The following is a 12,636-nucleotide window of genomic DNA, read 5'->3' on the forward strand; positions in this document are numbered from 1 at the left end:
TAAGTGGCAGAGAGCGTAGAGAGGGTATGGGTTTGGGGCGGGGAAGCTGAGGCAGCAGACGGTAATAGCAACAATTTGGCTATTGGCTGCTGGGCAGTTATACAGGAGCTTCAGCGGGAACTTTGGCAGTTGGACATCAGCAGCGAAGCAAGCGGAAGATTTCTGCTTTCCACCCTCCCGCCCTTGAAATACATTGTTAAAGGATTACTGCTACTGAAGTTGTTCGTCGCAGCGGAGGCAGAAAACCCGAGCCCTAAACTGTAATGTATTGGATTGGATTGTGAAGGACATTGGAGGGGAAGGCCTAACCAGCAAGGGGGGGGGGGGGGGGGGGGGACGATGCTCAGGCTGCATGCTTACCCTCGCTGGTGCCATGGGGGGGGGGAGGGGTTGAAGTAGACTTACCATTGGGACGCGGTGGTAAGCGAAGAGGGGCACAACGGAGAGGGGGGGGGGGGTTTATGTTTTGGTTTATTGTATTAACAAGTTGTGGGCTCTGGTTGTGTTTGTTAATAAACTGCGGCCTTGTTCTAAAGCCATATCGATGTTCATGTGTTTTTGTGCATGGGGGAAGGGAGGGGGCATCGGAGTAGCGAGCTGCTGTCTTGCTTCCCTATGTTATAGAGATTCTAAAAGTTCTGCCAATTTGGTTCTTATTGTAGCATCTTTTGAATCTCTTTCCATTAAATTAGTAGACCAAGGTAGTCAACTCCAGTGCCATGCATCGGTCAGATTTTCAGATTGCATAGAAATGTATCTAATACTATTCACTGTCAATATCCTGAAAACTCAACTGGCTTGTGACACTCAAGGGCTCTAACTGCCTACCCATGAAGACAACTTTATTCTAGTGGAATCAAAACAGAGTAATTATCCTCATGGACTCTGTCCATCAAGGCTCGTTAAGGACTGCAATCATGGGGGCCCGATTTACTATTGCTTTTCTTCCTCTCTGTGTCTATGGGAAAATTGCTTAGTAAGAGAGGCTCATGGTTTGCTAGAACCTTTAAAATGCATCATTAATTATTCCCTCTAGGAAGGAACTCTACCAGAAATGTTAAAAGAGAAAATAAAGAATATATTACTGAAAAAGTCAAATTAGAATGCAATGCTGATTAAGAATTATAGACCAGTTTTATATTTGCTTTTTCTAAGTAAATTGGTTGGGCAGATAACACAGCAAGTAGTATGAATTTTGGATCACAGTAAGTTGTCAGATGCAAGCCAATCTGTTTTATATGCCGGTTATAGCATGGAGACATGGGTGATCTTCATAGGAGCTTAAACAAAGGATATGATTCTCTGGTGGTGTTTCTTGATCAGAGATCATCCTGCAGTACCGTGGATCATGACATTTTAATAATTTAATGAATCTCGATATCAAGAGCAAAATGTTAAGCTGGTTTACATATTTTCAATGGCAGAACTCAAAGGGTGATTATTGAGGATTATTCATCTTATTCCTGGGAGTTGAAATGTGGAGTTCCACAAGGATCAGTTTTCTCACTTTTACTGTTTAACATTTATATCCAATCTCTAGCAAGTTTAATTAGAGTGTCTAGTTTTAAGGGTGTTACATACGCAGATGATATTCAGGTTTACATTGCATTGGACATCAATCAGGGTGGTTGCCTAGAGTTCCAAAACTTTGGGGTTGGCAAAATTCAGGCAGTATGTGGCCCAGAGGGGTGCCGTGCCAAAGTCAATATCACCAAAGAAAGGAGCATTATGCTCAAGCCACCACCAACAGGTAAGTTGGGGGAGGGGTGTATGACCAAAATGTTCAACTAGGATGCCAAATACTCCTGCACTGGCCCAGATACTAATCATCTAGAATCAGTAGAGAAGCTAAATGTTTGAATTTGATATTGGACTGGATGGGTTCTAATAAGTTAAATCTTAATTGTAACAAGATTGAGGTTTTATGGACAAGTCCTTCCTTAAATTTCTCTCTTCCTATGTTGTACTTAGATGGTACTTTACTGTATCTGAACCTTCAGACTCAAATACTGGGTTTCACCTTAGGTTTAGAACCGTGTATGCAGCCTCATATTACAGCTGACATGCATGCTTCATTTGCATAATTACATGTGATCTGACACCTGTTTACCTAGGGATGACCTGGCTACTATCATATATGCATTGATTACATCCAGGCTTGATTGAAGGAGTAGTCTAGTGGTTAGAGCAGCAGGCTTTAAACCAAGGAGACTTGGGTTCAAATCCCATTGCTGCACCTTGTGACCTTGGGCAAGTCTGTTTACCCTCTGTTGCCTTAGGTACAAACTTAGATTGTGAGCACTCTAAGGATAGAAAAATCAGTACAGTACCTGAATGTAATCTGCTTTGAAGTGGTGAAAAGCAGAATATAAAAAATAAATGTATATATATTTAGGGCTGCTGAAGAAGCATATTCAGAGGCTTCAGCTTATATAAAATACTGCAACATACTTGTTACTATGTTTAAAATTAAGAAATTCTATTACTTCAGCTTTAAAATGCCTTCATTGGCTTCTGATCCAATTTTGAGCCCAATTTAAAACTGTATCCTTAGTTGTTAAGATAGTACATAAGAGGCTTACAATACCTAAGAGTTTGATTAGTGTCTTTATTCCAAAGGTGCACTTTGCCTCTTGCAAGAGGCATTCCTCTGAACCCCTTCTATGTCTGAAGATAAATTAGCTGAGAATAAGAAGGCCTCTTCATGTATTGGCCCAGATTGTGAAATGCTATTCTGATAAGACACACTGCAAAGACTACTGCCTTTTTGGAAGTATTACCTGCTCATGGAAAGGGAAATGAAAGGCTATGCCATATAAATAATTTCAATTCCTGGCTCAAAACATGGTGTATAGGAAATGGTTTTGGATATATTGGAGGCTGGGTTGTGTATGGAGCAGTAAAAGGCTATTATATGGTAAGGATGGGTGAAATTCAGATCATATATTATCAGACACTTAAACTAAAGAATTGGGGTGGCAGGAGATGTACAATGAAACTGACATGTCACCTCCTAGCAATTCAGGACATGGGAGGAGAAAATAAAATCAATCAGCTCAAGAAAGCAGAAAATGTCCCTAAGACTGTAACAAATCAAGGGAGAATAATTGGAAGGCTATGTAGTTTGGGCAATAAAATCCAAGACCTGCAGGACAACTTGGACATTGTTGCTGTTATGGAGACATGGTTCACGTATTCTCATGATTGGGATACGGCTAAACCGGGGTACAACATTTTAAGGAAGGATAGAGAGGACAGAAAAGGGGGAGGAGTAGTTCTTTATGTCAAAAACAATATCCAAGCAACTGAACTGCAAGGAATGTGGGGTAGAGAAGAAGCAATATGGGCTGTCCTAAAAAAGGATGAGGGTGCATCCTTTTTTACTGGTGTGGTTTACAGGCCTCCAACTCAAATGGAAGAAATTGAGAGAGATCTGGTCAAAGACATCCAAAAGGTTGAAAAGATGGGATTAGTGTTGATTGTTGGACACTAATCTGCCGGACATAGACTGGAAAATACCTTCTATGAAATGTACCAGAAGCAGAGAGATAGTGGATACCCTATAAGGGTCTCTCTTCAAACAAATGGTAATGGAACCCACGAGGGAAGGAGTTATACTCGACCTAGTGCTCACTAATGGGGATAATGTCTCTAATGTCCAGGTGGGTGCCCACCTCAGCACCAGCGATCATCAAACAGTATTGTTTGACATTGCAAATAGGATAAGGAGAAGTCATAAAAAGACCTGAGTTTTGCATTTCAAAAATACAGACTTTGTTTAAATAGGGACGAACTTGGAGGCAGAACTAGTAGACTGGGAGAAAATGGGAGATGTGGAATAGTGGGCCAAACTAAAAGTCACAATCACAAAAGCAACAAATCTATATGCTGGAAAAGTAAACAAAAGTAAGAGAAATAAGAAACTGATCTGGTTCTCAAAGGAAGTGGCTGACACAATAAAAGCAAAAAGAACAGCGCTCAAGAAATATAAAGAATCCAAAGATGAGGAACATAAGAACATGCCATACTGGGTCAGACCAAGGGTCCATCAAGGCCAGCATCCTGTTTCCAACAGTGGCCAATCCAGGCCATAAGAACCTGGCAAGTACCGAAAACTAAGTCTATTCCATGTTACCGTTGCTAGTAATAGTGGTGGTTATTATCTAAGTCAACTTAATTAATAGCAGGTAATGGACTTCTCCTCCAAGAACTTATCCAATTCTTTTTTTAAATGCAGGTATACTAACTGCACTAACCACATCTTCTGGCAACAAATTCCAGAGTTTAATTGTGTGTTGAGTGAAAAAGAACTTTCTCTGATTAGTTTTAAATGTGCCACATGCTAACTTCATGGAGTGCCCCCTAGTCTTTCTATTATCCGAAAGAGTAAAAAAACAATTCACATCTACCAGTTCTAGACTTCTCATGATTTTAAATAGCTCTATCATATCCCCCCCTCAGCCGTCTCTTCTCCAAGCTGAAAAGTCCTAACCTCTTTAGTCTTTCCTGATAGGGGAGCTGTTCCATTCCCCTTATCATTTTGGTAGCCCTTCTCTGTACCTTCTCCATTGCAATTATATCTTTTTTGAGATGCGGCAACCAGAATTGTACACAGTATTCAAGGTGTGGTCTCACCATGGAGTGATGCAGAGGCATTATGACATTTTCCGTTTTATTCACCATTCCCTTTCTAATAATTCCCAACATGTACCAAACATGGAAGCGATGACTTTGCTGATTTCTTCAACAATAAAATATCTCACTTAATCCAATCCAATATAACCGACAACAACCAGAACACCAAACTTAACGCCAAATTAACATCATCATGGTCTAACTTTGATACCACATCCACACTTGAAATCCAATCTATTATAAACAAAATGAACCCCATCAGCCATCCAATAGACAGCATCCCAATAACAACCCTCAAAACAATCGAACCCACCATATCAAAAATGATCACCAAAATTGTAAACCTATCTCTAACCGAAGGCAATTACCCCAAATGCCTCAAATCTGCTGTCATCAAACCAATCCTAAAAAAGAGCAACCTAGATCCTGAACTCCTTACCAACTACCACCCCATATCAAACCTCTCATTCATTGCCAAAACCACTGAAAAAGTCGTACACACTCAACTTGACGACTATCCTGAATCAAACAAAATCCTACCCCATCCCAATATGGATTTAGAAAAAACCTAAATACAGAATCTCTCATCTCCCTAAATGACATTATTTTAAGAGGCTTTGACAGAGGGGAAAAATACCTCCTCATACTCCTTGACTTCTCTGCCGCCTTCGACACAGTAAACCACAAGATACTGTTGGACCAACTAACACAAATTGGTCTAACTGGCACCACCTTACAATGGTTCTCTTCCTATCTATCTGATCGTACATACCAAGTATTAATCAAAAACAACCCATCAAAAATGATCAACCTTAACACTGGAGTCCCTCAAGGATCAGCTTTATCTGCCACCCTTTTCAACATATACCTTCTCCCCATCTGCCAACTACTAGAAGAACACAGATTCACACATTTCCTATACACTGATGACATTCAGCTTCTAATTCCCATACAAAATTCAATTGAAGACACCTACCGGAAAACATCAGATCTACTGGTTTCAATCAAACATCTCCTAAATTCTTTGAAATTAATAATCAATTTTGACAAAACTGAAATAATTCTCATGGACAAAAAACATAATCCAGCTCCACCACCCCTGACAATTCCAGACAAACATATTATATATATAATCCCTACCACCCACACCAGGAACCTCGGAGTTATCATTGATAAAGATCTTTCTTTTAAGAACCACATATCAAATAAAACCAAAGAAGGATACCACAGACTCCTAACCCTAAGACATCTGAAACCATTTCTCAACCCTGACGATTTCAGAACAGTCCTACAACTACTCATTTTCTCCACCTTCGACTATTGCAACTCCTTACTAATGGGAATACCCTTTTCAACTCTCAAACCACTACAAATACTGCAGAACTCAGCTGCCAGAGTCCTAACAGGAACAAAAAGAAGTGACAACATAACACCCATATTGACCTCACTTCACTGGCTTCCTATTACTGCACGTATTGCCTACAAATCAATGACCATCATTCACAAAATTTTAAACAATGATCATCAAGGTCTAAACACTCTTAACATAACTCCTCAAAACCCCTCAAGAAACCTACGCTCCAATAACTCAAGTTACTTAAACATCCCCACTATCAAAGATGCGCATCTGGCAGCAACAAGAGAAAGAGCCTTCTCCATCGCCTTCCCAAAACTTTGGAACACACTACCTGAAGACCTGAGAACCCAACACAACATAAAAACATTCAAAAAAGACCTAAAAATTCTTTTCTTTCGCAAACTCTTCACTGACCCTCAGTCATCTGACCATACCAACCATCAAATGAACTCTCAGCTATAATCTCCAACCAAACATGTTTACCATCCTCATCCAACCTAAGAATACTTATTGGACTTGATATGTTTATTTCTGTATATGCTCAAATTGCTATAATGTTTCAACACTGCTAAGAAAAATGTTCACTTTGTAAACCGTTAGGATGGCTCTACCGAATAATGGTATATAAAACTCATCAAATAAATAAATAAATAAATACATTCTGTTTGCTTTTTTGACTGCTGCAGCACACTGAACCGACGATTTCAATGTGTTATCCACTATGACGCCTAGATCTCTTTCTTGGGTAGTAGCATCTAATATGGAACCTAACATTGCATAAATATAGCATGGGTTATTTTTCCCTATATGCATCACCTTACAATTGTTCACATTAAATTTCATCTGCCATTTTGATGCTCAATTTTCCAGCCTCACAAGGTCTTCCCTGCAATTTATCACAATCTGCTTGTGATTTAACTACTCTGAACAATTTTGTATCATCTGCAAATTTGATTACCTCACTTGTCGTATTTCTTTCGAGATCATTTATAAATATATCGAAAAGTAAGGGTCCCAATACAGATCCCTGAGGCACTCCACTGCCCACTCCCTTCCACTGAGAAAATTGTCCATTTAATCCTACTCTCTGTAGGATTTTAATCTTTTAGTCAGTTTGTAATCCACAAAAGGACATCGCCACCTATCCCATGACTTTTTATTTTTCCTAGAAGCCTCTCATGAGGAACTTTGTCAAATACCTTCTGAAAATCCAAGTACACTACATCTACCGGTTCACCTTTATCCACATGTTTATTTACTCCTTCAAAAAAGTGAAGCAGATTTGTGAGGCAAGACTTGCCTTGGGTAAAGCCATGCTGACTTTGTTCCATTAAACCATGTCTTTCTATATGTTCTCTGATTTTGATGTTTAGAACACTTTCCACTATTTTTCCTGGCACTGAAGTCAGGCTAACTGGTCTGTAGTTTACCGGATCGCCCCTGGAGCCCTTTTTAAATATGGGGGTTACATTAGCTATCCTCCAGTCTTCAGGTACAATGGATGATTTTAATGATAGGTTACAAATCTTTACTAATAGGTCGGAAATTTCATTTTTTAGTTCTTTCAGAACTCTGGGGTGTATACCATTCGGTCCAGGTGATATACTACTCTTAAGTTTGTCAATCAGGTCTACCACATCTGCTAGGTTCACCGTGATTTGGTTCAGTCCATCTGAATCATTACAAATGAAAACCTTCTCTAGTATGGGTACCTCCCCAACATCCTCTTCAGTAAACACCGAAGAAAATAAATCATTTAATCTTTCCACGATGGCCTTATCTTCCCTAAGTGCCCCTTTAACCCCTCGATCATCTAACGGTCCAACTGACTCCCTCACAGGCTTTCTGCTTCGGATATATTTAAAAAGGTTTTTACTGTGAGTTTTTGCCTCTATGGCCAACTTCTTTTCAAATTCTCTCTTAGCCTGTCTTATCAATGTCTTACATTTAACTTGCCAACGTTTATGCATTATCCTATTTTCTTCTGTTGGATCCTTCTTCCAATTTTTGAATGAAGATCTTTTGGCTAAAATAGCCTCTTTCACCTCCCCTTTTAACCATGCCGGTAATCATTTTGCCTTCTTTCCACCTTTCTTAATGTGTGGAATACATCTGGATTGTGCATCTAGGATGGTATTTTTTTTTTTTAACAATGACCACGCCTCTTGCACACTTTTTACTTTTGTAGCTGCTCCTTTCAGTTTTTTTTCTATTTTTCACATTTTATCAAAGTTTCCCTTTTGAAAGTTTAGCACAAGAGCCGCAAATTTGCTTACTGTCCCCCTTCCAGTTATTAAATCAAATTTGATCACATTATGATCACTATTGCCAAGCGGCACCACCACCGTTACCTCTCTCACCAAATCCTGTTCTCCACTGAGAATTAGATCTAAAATTACTCCCTCTCTCGTCGGTTCCTGAACCAATTGCTCCATAAAGCTATCATTTATTCCATCCAGGAACTTTATCTCTCTAGCGTGTCCCGATGATACATTTACCCAGTCAATATTGGGGTAATTGAAGTCTCCCATTATTACCGCACTACCAATTTGGTTAGCTTCCCTAATTTCTCTTAGCATTTCACTGTCAGTCTCTCCAGTTTGACCAGGTGGACGGTAGTATACACCTAATCTTCCCCGACACGCAAGGGATTTCTACCCATAAAGATTCAATTGTGCATTTAGTCTCGTGCAGGATGTTTATCCTGCTGGACTCTGCCATCCCAGACATAAAGCACCACACCACCTCCCGGGTGCTCCTCTCTGTCATTGCGATATAATTTGTTCCCCGGTATAGCACTGTCCCATTGGTTGTCCTCCTTCCACCATGTCTCTGAGATGCCAATTAAGTCTATGTCATCATTCACTGCTATAAATTCTAATTCTCCCATCTTACTTCTTAGACTTATGGCATTAGCATTCAAACAATTCAAAGTTTGTTTTTTGTTTGAATTTTCATTCTGCTTTTTAATTGATAGGGATAAGTTATAATTTTTTAGCTCAGGTGAGTTTTTAGTTACAGGCACTTGGACCACTTTTCTTATTATTGGAACCTCACTGTCGGGATGCCTTAATTCTAATGCATCATTAGTATCCTTTGAAGATACCTCTCTCCGAACCATGCACTGCTGAGTGACTGTCGGCTTTCCCCTTTGTTCTAGTTTAAAAGCTGCTCTATCTCCTTTTTAAAGGTTAGCGCCAGCAGTCTGGTTCCACCCTGGTGAAGGTGGAGCCCATCCCTTCGGAAGAGGATCCCCCTTCCCCAAAAGGTTCCCCAGTTCCTAACAAAACTGAATCCCTCTTCCTTGCACCATCGTCTCATCCACGCATTGAGACTCCGAAACTCTGCCTGCCTCTGGTGACCTGGCGTGGAACAGGGAGCATTTCAGGGAATGCTACCCTGGAGGTTCTGGATTTAAGTTTTATACCTAAGAGCCTAAATTTGACTTCCAGAACCTCCCTCCCACATTTTCCTATGTCGTTGGTGCCCACATGTAGCACGACAGCCGGCTCCTCCCCAGCACTGTCTAAAATCCTATCTAGGTGACGCGTGAAGTCCGCCACCTTCGCACCAGGTAGGTATGTTACCAGGCGATCCTAATGCCCACCAGCCACCCAGCTGTCTACATTCCTAATAATCAAATCACCAACACACTAATACTTCATTTCTATCCTAACTAGGTGTGTATTTGACTCACTGCAGCATACTTGAGGCCCAGGGCCACATGACATTGTTTACATGCTGTAACCCCTTCCTTTATCTAAAATGGCACACAGTTTATTGCATGTTTTCCAATCTTTTTTATCTGTGATACTGTACCTCTACTTACTTTATCTAAGTTGCAGCATCTTATTCACTTAAGCTGTTGTACTTCTCTTGGGTGAACAATCAAAAAGGAGGGTAACTAAATCCTAATAAATAAATGAGAGCAGTGGCAATGTTCCTTCTGGAGATATTCGAGTCCCAGTCAGGAGTAAATATATTTGGCTTTCTGGGATCAGACTAATGATTAAGACCACATGAATGAGTCAGAAGTTGTCATCTCATGAAACCTGGCAGCCAAATTCAAACATTTAAGTTCTAGCATATATATTAGGGATGTGAATCGGGCTTCAGACGATTGAAAATATTGTACGATATTTTCAAAATCATCAGAAATTGGGGGCTCCCCCAAAACGATACGAAAACCCCACAAAATTGTTCGTGGGGGTTCTCTTATCGTTTTGGGGGAGGGTGGGAAAAACAGCCCACAAAAATAACCCCTAAATCCACCCCGACCCTTTAAAACTAATCCCTTAGCTTCCCCCACCCTCCCGACCCCCCAAAAAAACTTTTTACAGGTACCTGGTGGTCCAGTGGGGGTCCCAGGAGCGATCTCCAGTCCCGGGCCGTCGGCTGCCACTAATCAAAATGGCGCTGATGGCTCTTTGCCCTTACCATGTGACAGGGTATCCGTGCCATTGGCCAGCCCCTGTCACATGGAGGGAGCACTGGATGGCCGGCGCACATGCCTACTCTCTACTCCGCTCCTGGTACCTCCAGCACTGCTGTAAGAGAGGCAATGCTGGAGGCAATGTGGGTGTCTCTGTATCATTTTAAAATGATGAGGGGTGAGGAGAGCATGGCCAGAGAGGACCTTTATAAGATATTTTATTTGTGGGGGGAGTGAGGAGATTGGCCTGCTTGACCCATTGATTTGTTTGCTTTTTATTCTTAAAAGACAGAGCCACTTAACTGGATATCTTTTGCAGATATCCATTTAAGTAGCACTTTATCCGGCTACTCAATGCTGAGTAACTTTAGACGTGCTCTGGAGGTTAGCTGGATAACTCAGTCCCTTCCCAAAACACCACTGAAGCGCCCTTTTATTATCTGGCTAAATTATAGCTGGATAATTACTTATCCAGCTATGCTTTAGCCAGATAAGTGGCTGAAGACATGCCTCATTAGTCATTTACATGGATAGTGAGTTATCCCTTTAAATGGCTTTTGAATATCTACCCCTAAATGTTCAGTATTGTGTTGAAAGAATTAATGTTAAATCATAAGGTAAAGTAGCCACAATGGACAGGAGACAAATACAGGTTTCATGTATGCTATAAGTTTGCCGTGGAGCTAGTCTGATGATATGGTGTTTCTGTGGCTCAAGTGCTATCATTCTATTCTAGTTCCAGAGCACAATTTTAAGTAAAATTTTAAAAGAAAGCAATTTTATGTAATTCTTCTTGAAAGTTTATTTATTTGGTTTCAGAAAACTTGAATGAGTGCATGAATTTTATTTAATAGTTCTGAAATAAAAATTTGATGTAGTTGTTATTAACCCAAATGAATGGTTTAAATATATTTATCATATAAATTGAAATGGTTTATAGGCCATCAATTTTGTTGACCTATGGTTATGTCAGGTATTTTCACAGTAGATGATATTACAAAATGCATGTTAACAATTAGTCAAGTTAGAAAACCCTAAAACAGTAACATTTTACAGTTAAATTAACCTCTTTTTTAGATAAATGTTATTTCTATATTGCATAAATAGAGCATATAAAGCAGGTGACCCCACACCAGCCAGATTTTAAAGATATGTACCATAAATAGTTTGAAACTTCAAGGAGGTAGACTCAGGAACATCATCAGAAAATATTTTTTCACAACAAGAGTGGTAGATGCATGGATGCTCTCCCAGAGGATAATAATGATGAAAAAGGCAGTAGCAGAATTCAAGAAAGCATGGGATAAACAGAGAATCTCTTATTGACAAGAAGATAGAAACAAAATATTTGGCCAATATGCATGGAGCAACTGTTCAACCCCAAACCACATTGAAATGACTGCATTGTACTTCCTGTAAATGTACAGGGTAGCCTGCATGGAGCCGTAGTTACAACCCTAAACTGAAGGCTTGGGGTAATTTGCATGGAGCGGTAATTACAATCCTAAACACCATTCTCGACAGATTGGGTGGGCCATTTCAGTCTTTTTCTGCTGTTATTTTACAATGCATTATGTTACTATGAATATGAAAATGTTTTAACCAATGCATATGTATAGGAATATAACTGATATTCTGCCCTGCATATTTTCAGGATACACTATATCCAGACATCGTTATTGATATGCCTTTGCCCCCCTCACATCAAAATTAAAGATACAAAGGATGTTCACATCCAACACATTTACCAACTGACTACAATGATAAAACTAGGTGTTTGAAGCATTCATCTTGGGAAGAAAGAAATATATTCATTAGATGTATTAGGTGAGTTTAAAACAGTAATATGCATATGCCATATCAAGCTTTGGCATTACGCTTAATATAAAACCCCTTGGGAAAGACATAAATTTGCTGATAAGGGAAACCAGCTGAGAAATCACTGTCACAGCTAATACATTAAAGCTTTATTCTGTACAAGCCTATATTATCTGTTTGAGCTCCAATTTTCTGTTCTCCTACTTGAATAGTCAGTATACTTTCAGGTGAAATTCCTAGCTCTTAGCAACTGAAACCATGATTTAGTATGATGTTATGCTAAAGAATAATACCTTTTTAAAAATGATTTTGTATCGGATCAGTTATGTTCAGGCAAGTTAACAAAGATTAAGAAATTTGTTGAAAAATATGCTCATTTCAGGAGTCCTTGCCT

At 39.7% G+C, this 12,636-nt stretch overlaps 1 protein-coding gene across 5 annotated transcripts in view; it reads right to left on the bottom strand.

Annotated features, from left to right (window-relative positions):
- The window catches only part of DOCK1 (dedicator of cytokinesis 1), a 1,428,876-nt gene that overhangs the window by 413,958 nt on the left and 1,002,282 nt on the right, over positions 1–12,636 (bottom strand). The window lies entirely within an intron of this gene.

Source organism: Rhinatrema bivittatum, chromosome 7, assembly GCF_901001135.1.
Source record: "Rhinatrema bivittatum chromosome 7, aRhiBiv1.1, whole genome shotgun sequence".
NCBI lineage: Eukaryota > Metazoa > Chordata > Amphibia > Gymnophiona > Rhinatrematidae > Rhinatrema > Rhinatrema bivittatum.